The sequence below is a fragment of the Poecilia latipinna genome, unplaced genomic scaffold (genome assembly GCF_001443285.1).
Source record: "Poecilia latipinna isolate Pla-1442-1.1 unplaced genomic scaffold, P_latipinna-1.0 Scaffold757, whole genome shotgun sequence".
Classification (NCBI taxonomy): domain Eukaryota; kingdom Metazoa; phylum Chordata; class Actinopteri; order Cyprinodontiformes; family Poeciliidae; genus Poecilia; species Poecilia latipinna.
The window spans coordinates 274,824-284,934 of record NW_015113373.1 but is presented as its reverse complement, the minus strand read 5'-3'; the positions used below and the strand labels follow the sequence as shown (position 1 = coordinate 284,934).

Sequence of the window (10,111 nt, the reverse complement as noted above, 5' to 3'; positions counted from 1 at the left end):
TACGCACAAACAAAATCGTGTCAGTTTTATTCTGTTACAGCAACGACACAACCACAATATGGCCTCCTAAGCTTGATACGTTTTTGTACAACTGCATCCTTTAGTCCCTGTAAAACAAAAGTCACAAATGTACAAGGGACAAAATATTCTATGTGAATATTATAAACTATATCTTAAGGACCAAAGGCAATAAAACATAATTCTGTCATGGCCCGAGTTCTGTTTTGTTTTCCTTTTTCCTTTTTGGTTTGCCTGCTGCTTCCTTCCCTGTCCACCAGATGTCACCGGATGACTGAGCCCCTGGAGAGATGCGGTGCCAACCCCGTAGGCACACCTGTGTCTAATCTGGAGCTGGCTGCTGTGGTGTATTTATGGAGCGTCTGGCCAACACTCCAGTGCCTGAGTGTTGCCTTCCATGGGTAACGTTTCTCCCCGACGGCCTAGTGACTACCTCTGAGAATTTCCTCGTCGTGCTTCTGCCTCTGAGTTATTCCTCGTTGTGTTCTCCTCGTCAGGTGTTTCCCCGTGTTTGCCGAGTTCGTCAGTGAACGCTGTCCTTCCCTGATCTCCCTGTGAGCCACCTCCACGACGCCATAGGTCTTACCTATCGGACGCCATACTCCGTGCACTTACCTTCTCCTGATCCACCCCTGCGGACTCACCTTGAGACGCCACCAGCTACCCGCAGGTCGCCCTAGCCCCGGGAGCTATATTAGACCTGGACCTCCGCCAGCGGCTCTGTCCGTCCACAGCACACTTACCTGTCCGCTCTCCAACGCTCTCCGTCGACTCAGTCTGCCGGAACCTGGAACCCACGCCTCTGCAGCAGGTCTGCGCTTCCACTCTCCCTTCCTGAAATCAGACGTTCTGATTCCTCTTACCAATCTCCGACCATCGTCCCCTTACCCCTTTCCCTTTAAATAAACTTATTTAACTGATTTTGTTCTCCTGAGCGTGTTCTTGCATGTGGGTAAGAAAACTTGAACCCNACAGACCCATTTTTAACACTTTGAGCATTTTGTATCTTCTTGCCATTTCTTCACCTGTACAAAGCTCTTAATTCATGATGTGCAAATAAGCAATCGTACTCAAAGTTCTTGAGGCGGTTTATGGATTCCTTGTGTTCAGAGTAAACCCAGAACCACATCAGGAGCATTCTGAGAAAATAATGCTGGTTGCTGTTTTCTGGGCAAGTTCTTCGTATGTGGGTGGGGGTAATTGTTTCCATCACAGTGCAAGTCTTGTGCAGATGCTTGGTCTCAACTATATAAAATAACGATTGAAATTATGTGGGGGTTTTTTCCACTGAATATATTCTTAACAGGGAGGTTGGAAGATGCTTTCAGTTTTGTTTTATTATGAAACATTGTTCTCAAAAACCAAAAGGGGAAATAGAACAAAAAAAACAACAAAATTTTAAAACTGGTTGAAAAATGGGGAAGCAAGTCAGAAGGGTGAGTTTATACTTTCTGCTCGTGCTTTCCTTCCGGCAATTGATCTACAGTGGGCTTTAGCAAATAATCACATTTTAACTTTAGCGCGCACACACACACACACACACACACACACACACACACACAAACCGAAACATCAAACATCAGCATGTTTGCGTTGGCCTACTTAAACTTGAGCAAATCTTGATAAACACATGGGAGCTGTCTAACTGCCTTCTTAAGGTGGAAATCTTGTGGAACCCATAATAAGCTTTCACGTTTTTTTTTCTTTTCTCTTGATAAGCAGCAAAACTCCTTCAGCTTCCTACTAAAGCCTCTCTCTCTTCTCCTCTTGGAAAGTTTAAGAGCTGCTGTCTCTTTGTGTCCCAATCTACCTACAGAAGACAAGAACAGCTATCCTTGCTGAGACTTGAACCAAGAAGGACATAGGAGGAAAAAGTTCATCGAAAAGCTGTTTGATCAGTAAAGTATATATACTCACACTTGTTCACATTTTGTCAAGTTACAAGCACAAACTTGAAATGAAGTTTGTGGAAAATGTTCCACAAATATAGTTACTGCAAGGTTTTCGTATGTCTTGGCCATGCCTTTTTTGCAAACTACCTCAAGCTTATTGAGATTGGCAGGGAAAGTGTCTATAGTTGTTCATTTCCAGCTAAAGCCACTGATTCTCAATTAAGGTCTGGTTGGTGAATATTCCACCTTAATGTCACTACGCTTTGGTGTATTGTTGCTCTGGCGCTATTTATGAGTCATTGTCTTTTCCCCAGTTTCAACTGGATTTCTTCCAGGATTGTCCTACATTCAGCTCCAGACATTTTCCCATCATCCCTGATCAGGTTGGCTGTTCCCGCTGAACAAAAGCATATTCACAGCCTGGTGTTGCAACAACATCATCATTTCGCTGTGCAGATGGTGGGTTCAGGATGCTGCGCAAGGAGTTGAAATACTTTCACAAAATTCTAGGAAATATAGTTTGCAACCCTAGAACAAGGTAAACCACAGAAACATAGCATATGTTCTGAAATCTAAGCAGAGCAGTAAGGGAGAGGGAAGAGCAGGGTCAGTGGGTCAGGTCACTCTGCAGGGTGCAGGGCTCTAAAGTAGAACATGAACCGGAGCAAAAGACAAGGCAGCGCAGAAACTCCCAAAGTGCTCCAGTGGCTGAGCTCCAGCATAAACACGGCTCTGGTTTCTGCCCCGGGCCGACAAGGCTCGACCTTCCTCTCCAGAACTGGCCTCAGGTCGAACAGAGACTTCACTCAAGATCCCTGCGGACCACTCTTTTAATCAGGACTTCCTGCGACAAACTGAACTAATTCAACCTGGGATTAGTCACGTTTGTGCTCTGGACTCGACCAGCTTGAGACATTTTCATTTTGATAGTCCCTCTGCTCACAACGCTAATAAGATGATCTACGACAGATGGGATTTATTCGTGTTATGTGAAAACATGAGAGGTCTGAGAACCACTGTGCTCGTTGTTCTAAAACAATAAAAGTCTAAAAGATGATCTGGCAGATAGACTTAGAGATTGTGATAGGCAAAAATGAGCATTTTAGGAATCAGTGGGGGCGATACTAAACATCGCAACGTTTTTTTATCAAAGTGAATCTGTGTGCGTTGTGTAGCGTCGTAAAACAAAACAAAAAAAATATCATTACTCCATACAAAAGGGCTAGTTCACATTAGTCTAATAATTCCACTTGAACACTTATAGTTTAAAATGTAAAATATCTTGACTAGTCAAGTCTTTACACCAAGACTGAAGAAAATTTCTTTAAGATGTATAAATCTTGATTTGAAGCAAAAACGGTAATTTTTAATGCATTTTCAGGACTTGGACATCTTCTAATTGTCTTAAGCATTGAAACTGAAACATGTGGTCTGGTTAAAGATAAGCTGCATAACTACACTGATTACAGATTTTAGAAAAAAGGTGATTATGGGTACTTTTAAAAACATCCTGGTTGAGAATAGTCAAAGATTGCACCAAGAAAGTTACAGAAAAAAAAGATATAAATGAAAACAACCCCCCCCCCCGACAATCTCTCAACGTTCAGTGCCTAACCAACAACATACTATATATATATTAATGGTGTTTGTCTGCTCTTTTCTAATGGTGCCCTGGGCAACCGCCCATATGGGCTGTAGTGAGAGCCGTCTCTGTGTGTAAGATTCAGCTATTTGTATGATGGAGAAGAGTTAATTTTCTTGGCAGCGGTCATGTCTGGCCCCAAGTATCATGACAGATCATTAAATAGCTTCAGAGATATAACTGTCTGGGCTGAAGTGGTAACAGACGTCTGAGAGAGAGAGAGAGAAATCGGACATGGTAATGTTATCACAAAGTGTGCATTATATTTTGTTAACATTCCTCCCATGACAAGAAATAATTCATTCCCATCAATTAGACCACAGCTGGGATGGAAAGTAGTGGTTTATGTCATTCTTCCAGGGAACAGGACATTGTGAAAAGCACAATGGGAGCAGTGAGCGCCCTGTCCTGATGAGACATTTCTGCTTTGTCCTGATTAAAGTTCTCATAAGCCGAAATAAAAGCCCCCGTTTTAGTTTTAGTGCAGAATCACCATGAGTCAGTCTCAAACAACTTACAGGAATGAAATCAGTGTGCGAGCACCTGTTGAAGCCGGGTGAGAAAATCCAGGCGTTTTGTGAGAACAGAGTATGGATTCGCTCTCTGTAAACACAGCTTAAGCAATCCTTCCATCTGAGCTCACCCAAGAGTCTCACCTCCACTGAGGACAGACCCAAAGGCAGACAGAAACGCACGTGTTCGAGGAGGGCACGGGGAAAAGGAGGCCGCTGAAATGTGAGGAGGACAAGCTGGGAGAGGAAGAGGGAGGACAGAGTGTCTGCCAAGTCTCCTCTTCAGGGATACGCGGAGAACGCCAGGGGACACAATACGACACAGATACAAACCAGCAGAGGGACGAGGCTATAAAAGGAAGTGAGGGACAGTGCGGCACTGAAAGACTTGAAGCTTGAGAGGACGGGGAGGACGGAGACTTTGGAATCCTTTCAGCGCCGTCTGATGATGGGACCCCTGTGTCCCTTCATGAATCACTGCTGCAGCGAAGAAGAGGAAAAGACAGCAGCGGGTATGCAGTGTAGGTAGCATAGAGGGATTTTCCACTGAGAACCACTAACTTTACATCCAAACGTCACTCCAAGACAAATAAAGACTTCTGGAGCTGGTCCTTCTCACGCATTACTGGAAATAAATGTGGACAAAGAAACCAAACATAAAGCTCCAAAATATAACTGTGTTGCTTGTTTAACACTGAGAGATACAGAAATAACAGCAATAAATCTCTTTAAATAATTGTTGTTGTCACTCTAAAAGGTTTATAGCAGAGGTTGATTATCATGGGTGTCATAAGTTGGTTACCTTGAAGTGGACATGCATCGTAAAAAGCCAATCCATTGCCTAACAAGACGGTACAACATTATCTAGAGATGTTAATAAACCTTTCCAGCGTTTTATGTTTTAAGAATATTAACTGTTTCAGTCAAGGGCTGCAATTTATTGCTGATTTTGTGGATTGGTGCTGTCAGTTTAGCAACTTTATGCTTCCTTTATGTTTCCTTCTTTAGATGATATTATCTCATTGGCCTCAACAAGAAAAGGACATGATGGAGTTTCAAGTAAGCAAGATTTTTCATGAGCCTCGAGACTCAAAAGGAAAAATTATGTTTGCCTTTTGCCCAACATGGTTGATGTAAAACTACAAATGGGACTTCTTATGATTTTCTTCCAACATTGGCTTCAGATTAGTGATTAATCTGATTAATGCTCCTCTTGTTGCGTGTCAGTTTAGGTCAGAGGTCTGCAGTGACGAAAGTGAATCTTCTGAGTCTCCTAATAACGTTTGCTTAAATTGATAAAAAACTAATTGATGTTTTAATTGTAGATATAACAACAAGTGCGAGTTTGTGCTGAATTTTCAAAACAGAATGACTCTAAGAGTACCAGTAATCAATACTTTGATCAGATTTTCATGGGCCATCATCTTTTTGAACTGAGAAATGTGTTGCAGACTCCTGTTTTAGATGGACTGCTGCGTCTCGGTAGGTTTGTAGTTGTGTCATATTTTCAGATGATTGATTGGACACTGGGGCATGAGATGTTAAAAGCGTGGCATATTGTTGTATGTCCTAAACCTACTTTAAACTTCTACATAACTTCATCCGTGGTTGTAGGAGCCATTTATCTTTTCTTGTGTTTATGGCCACCAGGGGGTGTATTTGTCTGAAGGGCGGTTGGATTATTTAAGGTCTAGCGTGATTCTGTTCAGGTGTTGGTGATGGGAACAGTTTTCTACTGTGCTTCATTTGGATTTATGTCGGATTCATGTGGATCTAAACGGAAATAGTAAGACAATGGATACTGTACGGAAAATAAATTACTTTAATATAAGTCAAAGTGAAGATTGAGTGCATGTAAAAACCAGCGCCTACCAGGAACAGCAGCCAATAGCCTAAAATACAGGATTTTAGCTGCTACAACGATAAGGTTATGTCTTGAGGCACATTAATGATGTTTGTTCACTAATGTTCCTAATGTGAGGAGATGAGAAAAAGTTAAAATAGTGAGATTTCTTTTGCACTGTATCATCTGAAACATGTTCTAAAGAACTGGTTGGACAGAGTTTACACTATATATGTACGGCATAGTAAACACTGACCAGGGGTTGTGCCTGACAGTAACCGCAACCCTCTTCCTTTTCCTGTTAGTAGCCCCCTCTGAATGATCAATTTTCTTTTAGCACATTTCTGCATGCACTCAAGATGTTTCCCATAAAGCCGAACATCACTGAGCCCAAACACTTAAACACACATACCACAGCTTCTGCATGCGCAAGGAGGAAAATGAGGTTCACGCATTCTGCTAATGAGGAAGAGCCACTTCTAATTCTGTTCTTCTAGTTGCCAACAATACAAACGCACATTATTTGCCCTTCTCAATCTACGCCGTAGCGCTTGGTGTTCATCGTTGCACATGCATTCTTGTTTAAGAAGGATATTTGTACACCGGTGGGGCCGGCGGCCAAGTGCAACAAGTCTTTCCTCTGATTGACAATGCAGTATTGCAGCAGAGACTAATCAAACAATCAGCACCAGAAAGTCACGTTTTACCAAACAATAAAGGTTACCTCTGAGCTAACGATACATGCAAACAAAAGACACACATTGTGTGCAGTCGTACACACATCCAAGCACATGCTTGCTTATCAAAAAGGCAAAAATGCAGAGAGATCACAGGGTTCGTCTCTGACGTGTGTCCAAATATACGAGTGGAAACAAATTGCCAGGCTTCAGCCTCTTGCAGTGCAACACACGGATTGATGCGTTTAGCGCACGCACACACACACACACACACACACGCACACACACACCCACACACACACACACACACACACATATCAATGTCAGGGAAGCCCTACTGTTCTCATCCCAGGCTGTAGCTTCCTGCATAGCAGCACAATGGGTTCTTCCCTTGATTGTGACAGCCACTGTTCTGGCCATGTTTCCATTTTCTTATCGTAGGCAGACATCGCCCCCTCGCCCCGGAGGTGAACCTTCCTCCCCGATAAAACAGTCACACTCAACAGGTCGGTCACGTGTCTGCTTTCCACTGGGCGAGGCTATCGCATGAACATCTCTCTTTCACACACCGAGAGAGATTTAAACCTCCACCATCAAAGACCTGCGAGCAATTGACATTGCATGGATGTTCAAAAAATAAAAAATAAAAAAATCCACTCTGACCTGCATTTATTTTCACCATGTGGCAGCAAAAACTGCACACCTAGGAACAACATCCATCACAATCATCCACTTAGAGACGAGGGAGGAGGTTAATTGTTTAAGCAGACGTCGCTGTGAGGCTTCCAGGTAGAAAACCGCAACCAAAAAATGTCTCTTCCTCAGACTGAATTTCCACAGTCAGACGTCCCCTGCCAGCATCGCCTCCCAAATTCCACCACGCACACACTCTCACGCACATTTTGAAATCTATTCACAAACACATGAAATCACATCAAAGCCTCTCAGAACGTTATGAAGCATCCTGTTAGCATTTCTGCCCCGAGAGCCTTCCTTCCTCTGCCAACAGACACTGATAAACGAAATGTTTCTGCATGTTGTTTGTGTGTGAGTTGCGGGTGGGAGTTAAATGCATACATGCAATCAATTTTTAGTGTTGTGAGTCTGATAATTCAGTTTTCCCACCACAGTACACAGTGTAAATTGAATCAGGCTCAAAGGGGCAGCATACTTCAAACAGCGGGTTCAGAAAAGTGTGAGAAAAACATTCGTAGTGCAAAAAAAAAAAAAAAAGGTCCTGTACTTCCTCAGAGGAGGGATTGCTGCAAAAACAATCAAAGAAATCAACTTGAACTTTGGCCACTTTAGCTTGATCTGTTTATTTGGATGGATGTGACAAACCTAGGAGCTAAATCCAAAAATACTAAAAGTCAAAGTGTGTTTTTATTTTGTCCATCAAATTTGAGTTCAAAAAGTAATTGCCTTCGGTTATTGCAGATCAGAATTGATATTTTTTGACAATTTTTGGAGCTGACTAAGTTTTTTATAATCCAACAGTGGGGGCGTAAGGTCTGATCTAAGCTAGACGTTGTCAGCCACCAGTTTCATTTCAGGGCTTGTGCGACAATAACTCCAACAAGAATGGCAAGCAGAAGTTTTTATCAGGTTTTATTTCCAGTTATTTTAGCAGTACTTTTTATGACAGCAGTCTTATAAACTGAAATCAGGTGATCCAGTGAATTATTCAGTCTTGCAGAAATCAGATTGTTCGGTCCGATTCAGATCAGATCCTGAAATGATTCTGATGCTTTCTGGACAAAACACACAACAGTTTTTTAAACAATCCAGCAAAGATGGAACCTTGTGTTTGAGTATTTTTATATTACTCATTTTATTTGAGCGGCTGGAGAAATGCTGAATATCCATTTTCGGAAACCTTCAAAGTTTTTATTCATCAATTAATCAGTCGATGTGGAAGCCTGGTCTCCCTCTTGTGTTTGAGGAAATCATTGCATATGTAACCCTGTCCGTGCGAGATGAGTCCTCGCTGTTCCCTGGACTCTGCGTTGTGTGTTCTTAAGAGACAGGAATCTGACACACACGGTGGTTGAAATCGTGGTTGGGACCGTTTATTCGGACCACCCGACAGCGCAGCGGCTTCGCCTTTAGAATTCAGAGCAAATACTGCATGTCAACATGTTTCATTAACGCAGTTATTTATTTATTTTTTTTTTTGATTTGCAGATACAGCATATATGCAAAAAAGAAGAAAAAGACAAAATGATACAAAACTAACTACTTGAACATTAAAAGTAACATTTGGCTACATTGAGGAGCTGGCGGTCTGTATTGCCTACCTTTAGAATTCAGAGCACCAAGTACGGCGTTCTTCAAAGGACACACTTTACAAAGTTCCACAACCCAAAGAGCAGATCCAACACTTTGGTAACATGTGCTGACATACAATATTTTCATATACACTGTTTTAGTTTTTCTTAATTGCAACATACTCTTAACATTTTTTAAAACATTGCTGCAGTTTATGCACTTCTGTTGTGGCCTTAATCAAGAATGCGTAAATTAAGCTGTTTAAGGTGTAAAATGAAACATGTTCATGTGTATTTGGATACATTTTAGAGTGACGTGGCAAATCTTTTTCTGTTTTAGTTCCAATTTAACGCGCGGTTTCATAGGTTTAAGAGTATTAAAGGTAAGAAAAGATGTTAACCATTGCTGCAGTGAAGAAGTGTTTGCCTCCTTACAGATATCTGTTTCTGTCATGGCCCGAGTTCTGTTTTGTTTTCCTTTTTCCTTTTTGGTTTGCCTGCTGCTTCCTTCCCTGTCCACCAGATGTCACCGGATGACTGAGCCCCTGGAGAGATGCGGTGCCAACCCCGTAGGCACACCTGTGTCTAATCTGGAGCTGGCTGCTGTGGTGTATTTATGGAGCGTCTGGCCAACACTCCAGTGCCTGAGTGTTGCCTTCCATGGGTAACGTTTCTCCCCGACGGCCTAGTGACTACCTCTGAGAATTTCCTCGTCGTGCTTCTGCCTCTGAGTTATTCCTCGTTGTGTTCTCCTCGTCAGGTGTTTCCCCGTGTTTGCCGAGTTCGTCAGTGAACGCTGTCCTTCCCTGATCTCCCTGTGAGCCACCTCCACGACGCCATAGGTCTTACCTATCGGACGCCATGCTCCGTGCACTTGCCTTCTCCTGATCCACCCCTGCGGACTCACCTTGATACGCCACTAGTAACCCGCAGGTCGCCCTAGCCCCGGGAGCTATATTAGACCTGGACCTCCGCCAGCGGCTCTGTCCGTCCACAGCACACTTACCTGTCCGCCCTCCAACGCTCTCCGTCGACTCAGTCTGCCGGAACCTGGAACCCACGCCTCTGCAGCAGGTCTGCGCTTCCACTCTCCCTTCCTGAAAGTAAGATCGAGCTCTTTACTTGTTTTGAGAATTCCCACGTGCATTTGAACCCACCACTCACTTCCCTTCCTCTCGTTGCAGTCAGACGTTCTGATTCCTCTTACCAATCTCCGACCATCGTACCCTTACGCCTTTCCCTTTAAATAAACTTATTTAA

At 42.9% G+C, this 10,111-nt stretch overlaps 1 long non-coding RNA gene across 1 annotated transcript; it reads left to right on the top strand.

Annotated features, from left to right (window-relative positions):
- Positions 1 to 207: 207 nt before the first annotated feature.
- On the top strand, positions 208 to 937 carry LOC106955672 (uncharacterized). The gene is made up of 2 exons (XR_001426631.1): positions 208 to 419; positions 516 to 937. It is a non-coding gene; the product is annotated as an uncharacterized LOC106955672 (long non-coding RNA).
- Positions 938 to 10,111: the final 9,174 nt, after the last annotated feature.